At 37.9% G+C, this 12733-nt stretch overlaps 1 long non-coding RNA gene across 2 annotated transcripts in view; it reads right to left on the bottom strand.

The window, feature by feature from the left end:
* LOC148044954 (uncharacterized) overlaps window positions 1–12279 on the bottom strand; it is a 120547-nt gene extending 108268 nt beyond the window's left edge. The window contains exons 1-2 of one of the 2 annotated variants that reach the window (XR_015696934.1): window positions 12120–12279; window positions 11691–11730 (exon numbers count right to left, since the gene is read on the bottom strand). This is a non-coding gene — a long non-coding RNA (uncharacterized LOC148044954). The remainder of the gene's footprint in view (window positions 1–11690; window positions 11731–12119) is intronic. The other variant, XR_015696933.1, reaches the window with a different exon arrangement.
* Window positions 12280–12733: the final 454 nt, after the last annotated feature.

Here is a 12733-nt window from a genome sequence, read left to right as displayed (position 1 = left end):
TCAGTCTGGAATTCTACATAATCTATGTTAAAGTAGGCAGGCCTGTTGAAAGGCATCTTGTATTTGAAGGGATGATCTATTTGGTTTAAAAACAAAGAAACTTAAACAAGAAAATTCTGGGGTACCATGAAGTTAGCTAACAACAATTAGCATCTGTCCCCAGACTAACGAAACACAAAGGTCACTTTTTCATTCCAACACATTCTTAGATGAGAAAAAATGCACAATCTGAAGTTGTACATTGCATACAGAAGTTGTTACCAAGTTATCCTTTTTAACACAGCAGAAACGGGAAGTTTTTAAATATATTAACTTATTTGATTTAAATTATTAAATTACATTCAATGTAATTTAGGATTGCATAATGTTTTGTTTTGTTTTTGAAGTGCACCATTTGGGCTGCCACTCAAAGACCACATGCAACTTCAGCCCATGCAAAATCATGCAAAGCAATCGAAATTACAACAGGTTTTGTTGCTCAATTGCTTGCAAGCATTTTCCCTGCCTGTGAATTGACAGAGCCGTAATAACTTTCAGTTTTGCCCAAATAAACACATGCATTTTTTATAAAAATCCATCCCTTTTTTGCTCTTCTTTGATAGCTTCCTTTTTGACACAATTTAGCTGGCTGTTTTAAGGCAAGACTTCAACAACGAACCAATAAGAATGACTCTACTACACAGTCACATCTGCCTAGGTTGCCATGGAACCAGAATGAAAACTAACTCTTGATTTGAAACATCTTCACCACCCCTCAGCATCTTACATTGATAAGAAAGCTACCATATTTTGCAGCTTCTAAAATCTATAGATGTTATTTCATGATAATTCCTTTTAACAACCAAGTCGAGGATTGATGGGTGACTAAAACTGTTTATTGGGCCTTGAATTGAGTTGCAACTAGTGTTTAGATGAATTATATTTTCTGTTCTTTGTAACACAAAGATGTCCAGCTTAATTGAGTTTACTTTGGTTTCAACAGCTTTTCTTACAATAGGTAGCCCTCTTCAAGCTCAGGAGAAACTTCTTGCTCAAATTATTCCTCTCCATTTTCTCAAGGACCAACAATCTTGTAAATGAAATGTTTCTTCTTGATAATTTTGCCACTTTGTCCCCAGATCCAGGAAAATAACAATAACTAGTAAAGCAGCTTTGCCCTTTATATCTATAGCAGGGGTGTCAAACTCGTGACCCATGAGCCAAATGCACCATGTGCTGGCTCCGCCCAGTTTAGCAAAAGGGAGGGGGGAAATCCCGATATCACGTGACACCACCATGGCAACGCCGATTTAACACTCCTGAGCTAGAGCAAAAATAAGAAGTAGTGATTACCCTATTTCCCTTTTTACTGGAAAGCATTCTTTATTTAAAATGCTCTGTTTCAAGCCTGCTCCATGTCTGGTTTAAAGACCAGAGTGAAAAAGAAAAGCAATGGATAGCAACTTGCTACTAAGCATTATCTGAGACAGCAAATGTAACAAATACCTAGGTCTTTTGGTGAGAGTTCCCCTCAATTTAGTTACAACAATTATTTGTTTTTAATTTAAAGACATTATTTCTAAATTTAAATCTATACACATACCAATAGGTTGGCAAATATAGATTTTATTCAGATCTATATCTGTCTTTGTTCTCTTTATTTAATGATAAGTAAATGCTTACCACAGGGCAGATAAAATTAATGCTTTAAATTTAAAGAACAAAATCGTATCATATATCATACCATTAGTCCTCATGAACATCCTAAAAATCAATATAAATCCAATTTCTTTCAACTCACAATGCAGAGGTGCAGATTGCTTATTTAAAAGTGGGACTTCATCAAACATTTCCCTGCAGATGGACATATCACATTATAGGGCTTGTAATTTACTTTCTTTTCTTAATTTTATTTAGCTTATTCTACCACTGACTACCAAGACCTCCTGCAGTTTACAATAAACTATGAAATCAGAATTAAAATCTGTTATATTAAAACACTTAAAATCAGTAATTTTAAAATATGTTTTAAAAATATTTTAGAACTTTTTTGTCTCTATGGGGAGAGCATTCTAAAAATTTGGGACAACTATAGAAACACTCAACCTGGAATTCCCCCCAAGGCAAGCCAAACCCAGCAGCAGAATTGTGAATGAACGGTTCCACCACAAAAGCGCGTAGGACAAAAGCGCGCTCGACAAAAGCGCGCTGTGACGTCATCACAGCGCGACGAAAAAGATCGAAAAAATGTAAAAATAAAGCTAAAACCTTCCCCTAACCCCCCCAAACCTAACCCTAAACCTAACCCTAACCCTAACTCTTAACCTAACCCTAAACCTAACCCTAAACCTAACCGTTAAAGTAACGAAAAACGTAACGCTAACCCTTATCCTAACCCTAACGCTAACGCTCTAAAGCTAACCCTAACCCTTACCCTTACCCTAACCCTAACCCTAACCCTAACCCTAACCCTTACCTTTATGTGAATCGGCTTGCTTTAATTTAATTTTTATTAATTTTTATTTGAATTTTTCGATCTTTTTCGTCGCGCTGTGATGACGTCAAAGGCGCGATTTTGTCGATCGCGCTTTTGTCGTCCGCGCTTTTGACGGGTCACGGAATGAACATTTTTGGGAATCTTGCAGAAAAAATCATTTATTCAAATAATTTGGGATTGACCCACACAGGAGTTTAAAGGAGTTTAAAGATAAACACTTCCATGTTGTATTTCAGACAGAAGTAAACTGACAGTCTTTCCATGCTTTTAGCACCAGGATAATGTGGTCCTCTCCAACTCTTCTAGAGCTAAACCTGGCTACTGAGATCTCTCAAGCAAGAGATGAACCTGGTATATTAACCTCAAATGATAATCATTGTTTGATGATTGTCAAACTTGTTAATCATTGTTTCCCATGTTGTATATATATGAATTCAGTGACTGTTTAGAACAGATACATTTACCATTCCCTGGATGTATGATTTCTCGCACTGATTATTGGTATTTATTGGGTTCATCCAACCAACTACAAGCATTCAGGAGAATCATATCATTATTTGACAATAATACCAAGATATAGATTTGGGCATCGCTGGTATACTGAGAGCACACAATTCTAAATCTAACCTTCTGCTCAGTATCTTCATGTAGATATTGACAAGCAATAGCAATAGCACTTAGACTTCACAGTGCTTTTCAGCTCTAAGAAGTTTACAGAGTCAGCATATTGTCCCCAACAATTTGGGCCTTCATTTTACCCACCTCGGAAGGATGGAAAGCTGAGTCAACTTTGAATCAGTGAGATTTGAACTGCCAAATTTCAGGCAGCCAGCAGTCAGCAGAAGTAGCCTGCAATACTGCACTCTAACCACTGTGCCACCATATAATGGAACTCTGAAAGGCAATATATAAATTACATGTTCCATTATGAGTAGTAAGAGGATCCCTGCCCTTGCATTTAATATCTGGAAAGAAATGTTAGAAAGAAAAAGGAAATAATAGAAAGGAAAAGGCAAGTTCAGATTGAGACATAGTTCAATTTGCATATGAGTGTTTATTTGAAAACTTTGGGACAGTATAACAGTATGATTCATGGTTGATTATGTCATATGAATCCCCAAAATTGGGTTAGGAAACCATAGTTCAATTAATCAGAAGTATGGCTATCATGTGAACACAACCAATAAAAAACAATATCGACATCATTAAGCTTCCCTCTGAAGGTGGAAGGAGTTCTGTTCAAAGATTTTTCTAACCTTCCTCCACCACCTTTTTGATATAAGATATAGTTAAATATCTAAAATACAGTAGATACTACAATCTGTATCACCTATCTATCATCTGAATAAAATAGTTTGCAAGGGTTTTCCATTGGGCATCACAAGATGTTCTAAGATCCCTCCCCCCAAAAGAAAAACCACTACTTCATCTTATTTGTTAGTCAACTTCCTCAAACAACCGCAAAGTGAGAGGTTCTCATGGGAAAAAAGAAACCAACAATGCCTTTGCTTTTTATTTTTGATGATACTAAAAAATGTTCTACTGTGTAATGCCAGAAGAAAACAAACAGTGAAAGCCAGAGAAGAGGGGAGGGGAAAATGTTTATCGAAATACGCTAGTCTAGCTTGGCTCTCCTTGGCTGCTTTCCATTCTAGTTCTATTGTATCCAGCTAATGTGAATGGGGATAGGAGGAACTATAGTCCAAAAAAATTAGGACCCCTCCCCAAATGGGGAAGGATGGGCTAGCTCTTTTGAGATGTACATTAAGAAGAATCCATTAATTACTATCCTAAACTATCCTTACTAGCCTAAGAGCTGTGGTGGCTCAGTGGTTAGAATGCAGTACTGCAGGCTACTTCTGCAGGCTGCCAGTTGCCTGTGATTTGGCAATTTGAATCTTACCGGGCTCAAGGTTAACTCAGCTTTCCACCCTTCTGAGGTCAGTAAAATAAGATTGTTGGAGGCAACATGCTGATCCTGTAAATCTCTTAGAGGGGGCTGTAAAGCACTGTGAAGCAGTATATAAATCTAAGTGCTATTGCTATCCTTGACTTTCTTACCTCTCATTTGAAATTTCAGAAATGACAGTAGATTGTGCCGGTGATCAATGGAGTGACAGATACTACATGTGCCAGAGGTGGCACTCAGAGCCCTCTCTGTGGACACTCCCGTTATCCCCAGCTGCTCTTCTGGTTTCTGGCACATGCATGCACACTGGCCAGCTGGTCTTTGTGCATGCTTGAGCACGGTAAACCCAAAGACCAACTCGCCAGTGCACATGCACACGTCAGAAACCTGACAACCAGCTGGCTGGGCTGGCACAACAGTGTGCATGCCTACAGAGAGGGTTCTGCATGCCACCTCTGGCACACGGGCCATAGGTTCGCCATCACAGCTATATAATATATTTAGAAGAAGACTCCTAGTTTAGAAGCAATTCAATAAAAACTCTTGAAAACCATACTAGCCTCATTTAACTTCCAATGGCCCAACACAACTAGAATTAGGCAGGATTTCCCTTGGGTCTGATTAAGACTTGGTTGACTTAGTTTCTGGCTGAAGCAAATCTACTAGAGTACTTCATTAGTTCATCTAACCTTTCTGGATAGGTTCTCTTTCAACCTACTGTAAGAAGACAAATTAATGATTATTCAATCTTACTGTGAGCACTACCTGCTTTGGGACTTGATTAAACCCTCGCTGAAATAGAGCACAGGAATTTGAATTTAGATATACAAAATGATAGATACAAAGTCTTCCATCCCTTTTATAGCACAATTGATCCACCTCCCTGGTTTGACCCTAGATATTATTTAACATTTATATGCTCCACCCTAACCCTAACAGACTATTTACTTCGGATTGAATTGGGACACTACTTATTAGGGCAATAATCAATATATACAGAAGCCTTCAATATGGAAGCTTAAATATCACTTGAATATGAGCTGGCAATGTGCTGCCGCTGCGAAAAAAGCCAATACAGTCCTTGGCTGCATTAACAGTAGAATAGAACCAAGGTCATGTGATGTGTTAATACCACTCTGTAATGCTCCCTTTGCCATTATGACTGGTAACCTTTTCCTTGATGATCAGAAATGTCTAAGAAGGTGGCAGAATTCTTATCTGTAACTATTGCAAATCGTCTGTTTCCTCCCTCATACTATTAACACTTAATTGCTATTTTTTTTAGGATTTTCTTAGAATTTTAAGTTTTTTTTTACAGTAATCATGTTTGCATGCTAGTCTTTTATTAGGCTCAGTCTTAAACTGTAAATAAATTTTGATTGATTGAGATATTCAGAGATTTATAGTTTGCCACTCTCTATAGATCAACCCCGTAATTACAAAAAAAACATCTGGTGCTTGTTATACAAGATAAAATTATGGGAGATAAAAGCATGCCACAGGCACAGTATTATCTTTCTCTCGGATCAAACAACATTTTTTTCCCTATGAAACTTTGAGTCTGCAATTTTTGCAGGAGCGGAAAGAAAACAGCTGGTAGCTAAAGCTAATTTGAGATAGTTGAAAGAAAATTGAAAAGGAAGTAGAAAGGTCGCCATGGTTTTACTGTGTGACTTTGTTCTAAGCAACCCTGTTTAGTCCAGGCTAGAATCTGAGAGTCCCTGAACCATGAGATGGGCAGCAAAATGAATGAATGAATGAATGAATGAATGAATGAATGAATGAATGAATGAATGAATGAATGAATGAATGAATGATGAGCTGGAGGTCAGACCAAATAACCAGAAGACTTTTAGAAGCTCATCTGCAGGATCTTCCCAAAACTAGAATAGGGAGGCCTGTTTTTTCTAATGCTGAGAAGGAGCAAGTAGAAGTCAGTATCTTCAAATAGATTCCTGGTCTGACATTGTGTCAGGCAACCCTTGATTTTGATTGGGAATCTAACCGTTGGAATCCAAACTCAGAGAAAGTATGGCCTAAAGTAGGGATGGCAAACCTTTTCAGCACTGAGGAAGCATTCACGCAGGGCACCAAGTGCTGAAAAGGGAGCACTTCACCAAAAGGAAACAGGAAACACTGAGTGCCGAAAAGGGAGCACTTTGTGGCACACATTCGTCTGGGCCACGAACAGGAAGAGAAGCTGTGCAGGAGGCATGTGCATGCCGGAAAATGAACTTTCGGTTTCTGGCGCACACATGCGTGCTGGACAGCAAGTTACATGCACCGCTCAGCTGGTAAGTGTGCATGCTCACACCGGAAAACGGAAGACCAGTTCTTTCAGTTTCCAGCACTGCGGCACACACAAAGGCCAGCTGATCGTCACACATGCATGTGCCCCAGAAACCCGGAAGAGGAACAGACGATGCCATGTGTGCCAGGCAACATGGCTCCGCATGCCATTTTGGGCACGTATGCCATAGGTTCACCATCACGGGCCTAAAGTATGTTGCCATTCTGTCAGCAAGTGAAATTTCATATTACCCATGGTGTGAAAAGATACATGTTTAATGTAAAATTTAATTTAGTTCATCTAGACCAGGGGTGGGGAACCATGTCCCTTTTATGACTTGCACATTTCAACTCCCAGAATTCCTGAGTCAGCAGGCATTCCTGAGCTAGCAGGAATTCTGGGAGTTGAAGTCCACAATACGTAAAAGTGCCATGGTTCCCCTCACCTGACCTAGATCAATCTTTTTCAAACTTGGCAGTTTTAAATGGTGTACAACTCTCAGAACTGTAGTATTGCTGGCAGGGGAATTCTGGAAGTTTAAGTCCACTTAGCTTAAAGTGGCCAAATTTCAAAAGCACTGGTTTGAACATTGAAATACAATATATAACCTGGGGATAGAATGGTTTTGGAATACCTTTGGAATGGTTTAGCTGGTTAAATGTTCTTTTTTTCTTTGGCTCAGTGCAAAATGTTTTGAAATATGTTCTGACATTCAATGTTATAATTAAAATAGAAATATTAAGCTGTAGTTTCCAGCCATGCAAAAGTCTGTCTCTATTTTAAATTCATTTTAATAGTTATTTATTTTCCTTGGTGAAGACCAATTTTTATGATCTGGCTTCTTCTATGTGACATTGTGGTAGGAATATCCAACAACAGCAGCCAAATAAATAAGTTAAACTTCTGATTACCCATTCTGGCTGTTTATGCCTGAATAAATTCTTGGTCCATCTAGTTCAGTATTATACACAGAGTGACCACTGTCCCAGGGATTTCAGATAGGAACGTTTCCTGGGGTCATTAGATATGCTGAGGATTAAATCTAGGAGCTTACATGCAAATTACATTTCTACCATTAAGCAGGTTTTTTCTAATGATTAAACTGGATGATCAGATTGAATTTGCACCCATCTTGTCTCAAAAAATGTCAGTAACAATAACGGTAATCATGGTCATCAGAACCACCAAAAGTCTGGCTCAAAGTTATCTGATCCATTTTGGATCAAAAATGTTGCGTTTACTTTTAATAAGTGAGGGAAAATATGCGTAGCATAGCTTCTAGGATTCTTTCCAACTTTTTCACATATATAGGAAGCATCTGTTTTTTTTTCTTGTGTGTGATGAAACAGTGTATTGTGTTTATGTGTGAGTGAGTGAGAGGGACTAATTGGAACGGATGTGTATGTTCTTCCTATATATGTTTTATGGATGTGCATGCATTGGGAAATCTAATGTGAGCGTAATTAAAGCTATTAGCAATAGCAATAGCAATATAGCAATAGCAGTAGACTTATATACCGCTTCATAGGCCTTTCAGGCCTCTCTAAGCGGTTTACAGAGAGTCAGCATATTGCCCCCAACAATCTGGGTCCTCATTTTACCCACCTCGGAAGGATGGAAGGCTGAGTCAACCCTGAGCCGGTGAGATTTGAACCGCTGACCTGCTGATCTAGCAGTAGCCTGCAGTGCTGCATTTAACCACTGCGCCACCTTGGCTCTATTACAACTAAAGCTATTATGGATGTGTTTGATTTGTGGAAAAGACCGTCCCCTTGTGGTGAACTGGTTATTTACTAGTTTTCCTCAAAGGTTCTGCATTCTGAAGTAGCTTATTGGAGACTGTTGATTTCCATTAGTTGAGCAGAAGTCCCATATAGAGTTAGTTTGGAAGGTGTCTCTTTGAATGCTTGGTTCACACTTGCCATTTGACTATTTGCATGCAAGACAACTTCTTTGACACACCCTAAGCCTGGTGGTTCAGTTGTTCTTGGATTTGATTTGAAGACTCATTGAAGCATACACATCAACTCCTTATTCTTTGTATTAATTATTCAATAACTAAGAAGTGGAGGTAAAACCTTGATGTGATGGATACCAAGATAGATTCCCTTTTGGAAAACAGCTTTTTCATAAAAGTATTCTCACTCACCCCTAAAAAAAATTCTGAAAGCTGTTATTACAAACAATTCCTGCTGGCTTTCACATTGTCAGGAAATGTCAGTAAAGAGTCCAGGAATGATACTAAATTCTTATTTGCACTCATCTTTGAATAATCAGTACTGGGATGGAAGCATCTTGCCTGATTAAGGAAGACATGTGCTGCCCAGTCACATTGTAGGAAACAAATGAATTTGCTTGCTGCATTCATGTTTCTTTTACACAAAGTTGGAAGCAACAGAATAAGGTGGTGCATAGAAAAGTACAAAATGACTTCCAAGTAAAATGCTTCATTTGCTCAAAATCATTTTGTGTGGGGGGGAAAAGAGGCTTCTGTATCCCGTGTGAAGATTCTGTCTTCCATAAGAGAAACATCTTTATAGGAAGATGCTTATTCTTTCATGTTGATGTTAAAAATGTACATTGTTTTAGTTATATGGCAACCATATAATTGTTTTCATAAATCAAACATTACAGTAACTCTCTTCAACTTCTCTAGGTGTTTTAGATTACAGGTTCCATCATCCCTATCAACATATCAGTGAACAAACCTGTATATTTTTTAAATACACAGTAAAGAAAACTGTTTTTTGAGAACAATTTAATATGATTCAAAGACATAACATAAAATATTTGATTCTGTCAACTTACATCAGAATATAAATTAATATCTAAGTATTCCTTAGTTTTCCTCCAAGATTTAATTCCTGAAACCCAGAGAAAGTTCATACTAACGCATATTTTTAAATCCTAGACATTTCATTAAGAGATGAGTCCACGAACAAGTGGTAGAAAAAACAAGGAATGTCAAACCTTAAACAGGGCAAATTGTAGTGCCAAAGTACAGGTGATAACTTTTGAAATTTGTGGATGTATCTTGGTATTCTTTTAATAACAGTATGACTCACGCCCACAGTAGCTAATTATATGTAGTTTCTGATCTTGAAAATTTTCATAAATCAATTTCTGCCCATCAAACTTTTTCTTAAAAAGCAACTCCAATCATCATTAAGGTTAGGGTTAGGGTTAGGGTTAGATAATTAATTAACTCTATTAATTGAAGCAGTGATACTATTTGAGAGCCTAGGAAATTGTACCCTTGACATATATCCAGCATTTCATTTAACATATTTCACTAATATCCAATAATACCTTGAAACAGCTGACCTGTCACTGACTAATCAATTGATCAGCTAATCAATGGCCAGATCTCTTGTCTTATCATTTCCTCAAATAAATAGTCTTCTTTTTCCCACATCTGGTGCACTCCAGTCTTCTGGAACCTTAGTTCCCAAAATTCCCACTTCACATGGTTGTTGGGAATGTAAGGACTTTTAGATTTAATGTATCTAAAGGGCACTATATTTCTAGTATTTTATTTAAGGAGAGTAGGGAACCATTACAGAAAGAAAGGATGGTCATACTCAGTGATGAAAAACATGGTTGGTGGGCTCAGGATCCCAAGTTCAGTCTCAGGATCCCTAGGCAGAAGCTGGTGAACCTTCTTCCTGACACTGTCGACAATTCTGAACTAAATTTACTAACGCTTTGATTCTGAGTAAGGCAGCTCCTCTTAACCTGCTCAGTTTTCCATGCTATTTAAGGCATGGTAAAATTGCCACATATTCGCTCAAGATTATCCATTGTATCCAGCGCTACTCTCTCCCTAATACATCTGTTTAGAATACTGCCTGATTGGCTTAATTAACAATCCATTTGTTAACAAAGCTTCATTCAAAGCTAACCTTGGCAGCATATAACCACCCAAGTAAAATCATTATACAGTTAGCAAGATATATTTTTCAGTTATTGATCTAACAGCAATAGTCAATCACAACACGTTATGCTGCTTATGTACCTCCATATATTCCAATTTCAAGAAAAAATAATCAAGGCAAGGTTTTTTTTTCCTATTTAAATGTCAAACACATTTTTTTTAAAAAAATGATTTATTACAACCAAGGCCAATTTTCTAACACACATGATTATTAAAGGAAGAGGCAAAAAAGATGGGATTTTCTCACACTTTTCTGGCTCAACTTCATGTTATTTGTTTATGGGTTTATGAAAATACAAACCCAACCAGGCTGTGGGCAATTATGGCTCCTTAACGACTTCTGGACTTCAACTCCCAGAATTCCTGAGCCAACTGCCCAGCCCTGATCTAAACATGCTATATGTCAAAATGGAAAAATACTGGCATCCTCAGGTATTTTAGGATTAAAATGACCATGCTGATATGACTGCTGATATGATTGTGAGAGGTTCACAATACACCCGGAAAATAACAGTTTGAGAGGCTAACATAGCTAATTGCCTCAGGCATAGTGGAGTGTGTGTGTGTATGTATGTATGTATGTATGTATGTGTGTGTGTGTGTGTGTGTATGTGTGTGTGTGTGTGTGTGTGTGTGTGTGTGTGTGTGTGTGTGTTTTATTTGTGCTGATAAATAAATAAAATGCTGGCTGGGGAATTCTGGGAGATGAAGTCCAGACATCTTCAAGTTGCCAAGGTTGAGAAACACTGATATATATATTAGACAAGTAACTAACAAGTAACAAACAAACAAACAAGGAACAAACAAGCAAATATCACTTGTAGCAGCATTTTACACTTTAGTCACATGTTCATTTTTGCAAATTGAAAGACTTCCCTGATGTCTACGTGTTGCTATTGCAATAAACCTTCAATACCAGAAGAGGTCACACAAACACAATTCTGGAGGAAAAAGCCCTATTTGTCAGATAGTCAGATTTTTGAGGACAAACGTGCTCTACTTTTACTATACGGAAGACCAACAGGTAAAGTTTTTCCTATTATTCTATCGCCCTTTTAAGAAAAATCCTTCATTTGCTCACAATTTGTCTCCTGGTCTGCTATGATGGCCTATTGTTCTGACTAAGAAACAAGGAGAAACACAGCTTCCATTAATCAAATAACAGAGAGAAATCTAGATTATATATCCTTATTAATTATAGTGACAAAAAATAGTTCATGAAAAAAGACTTCTTTAACAACCGCTTTCAAAGGGGTTTCATATCTAATCTATCATAACCATTATATTAGAACAATTATTTCAGCTGTCTTTGCTATTATAATTTTTTTCTGATCACAACTGTCCTATAATGGATATGCTGAGAAAATAGTGTCTCATCAAAAGCAGCTAAAGAATTCATGAGAAAAGCAAGATTTGAATTCAGCTCATCTCTTAGCAAAGACAGTGTCCTCATTCTATCTTTAAAAGAGGGATGACCAAAGTAGTTTTTCCAAGAATGCTGCCCTCTTACCTTTGCATTTTTCATCCTAAGGATCTCTCTGGAGACTGTAATAAGCTTCCAGCAATAGCTTTTACTTCTTTGAATAACAGCTTCCATTCATGTCATTGGGCAATGCAACTCAACCAGCAGCCTTTCTTTTCCCTCTTCTTATTCTTTCAACTTGCTGCTGCTCTGCAGCCTTTGACTCGAAAGGGGTGGGGTTCCTTTAAAAATATGTGAAGCTCCTATCCAATGATTCTTTGGCAGGCAGACTTCCTGTGATGATCATCTTTAAATCTGTTTCTGTGTGTGCATGTGTATATATTGAAGACATTTACATATACAAGTATGCCTGATCTTGTTTCACCAGAGTTATCAAGGTCAGTGAGGCATTTGCAAAGAGGCTACATTTACTGTTACTTTATTAGTTCAATTGCCTCTGATGATATAATGCACTATATCATCCAACTATCGGTGGGATCTACTTACCTTCCCCTGATTCGCAAATGTGAGCACATGTGCAGAAGGTCGCGCATTACATCCGGGCAGGTAGGTGGAGCCTCCCGCAGCAGCCGCTACCGGTTCACCCGAATTGGAGATAATCAGCTGAATACCACCTCTGCATCCAACCACACTGGTTGGCT

The sequence above is a fragment of the Thamnophis sirtalis genome, unplaced genomic scaffold (genome assembly GCF_051295495.1).
Source record: "Thamnophis sirtalis isolate CommonGarterSnake01/CBP01778 unplaced genomic scaffold, rThaSir2_p1.2 scaffold_6, whole genome shotgun sequence".
Taxonomy (NCBI): Eukaryota; Metazoa; Chordata; class Lepidosauria; order Squamata; family Natricidae; genus Thamnophis; species Thamnophis sirtalis.
The sequence above is the reverse complement of the archived record's forward strand: the minus strand, read 5'-3'. Positions and strand labels throughout refer to the sequence as shown.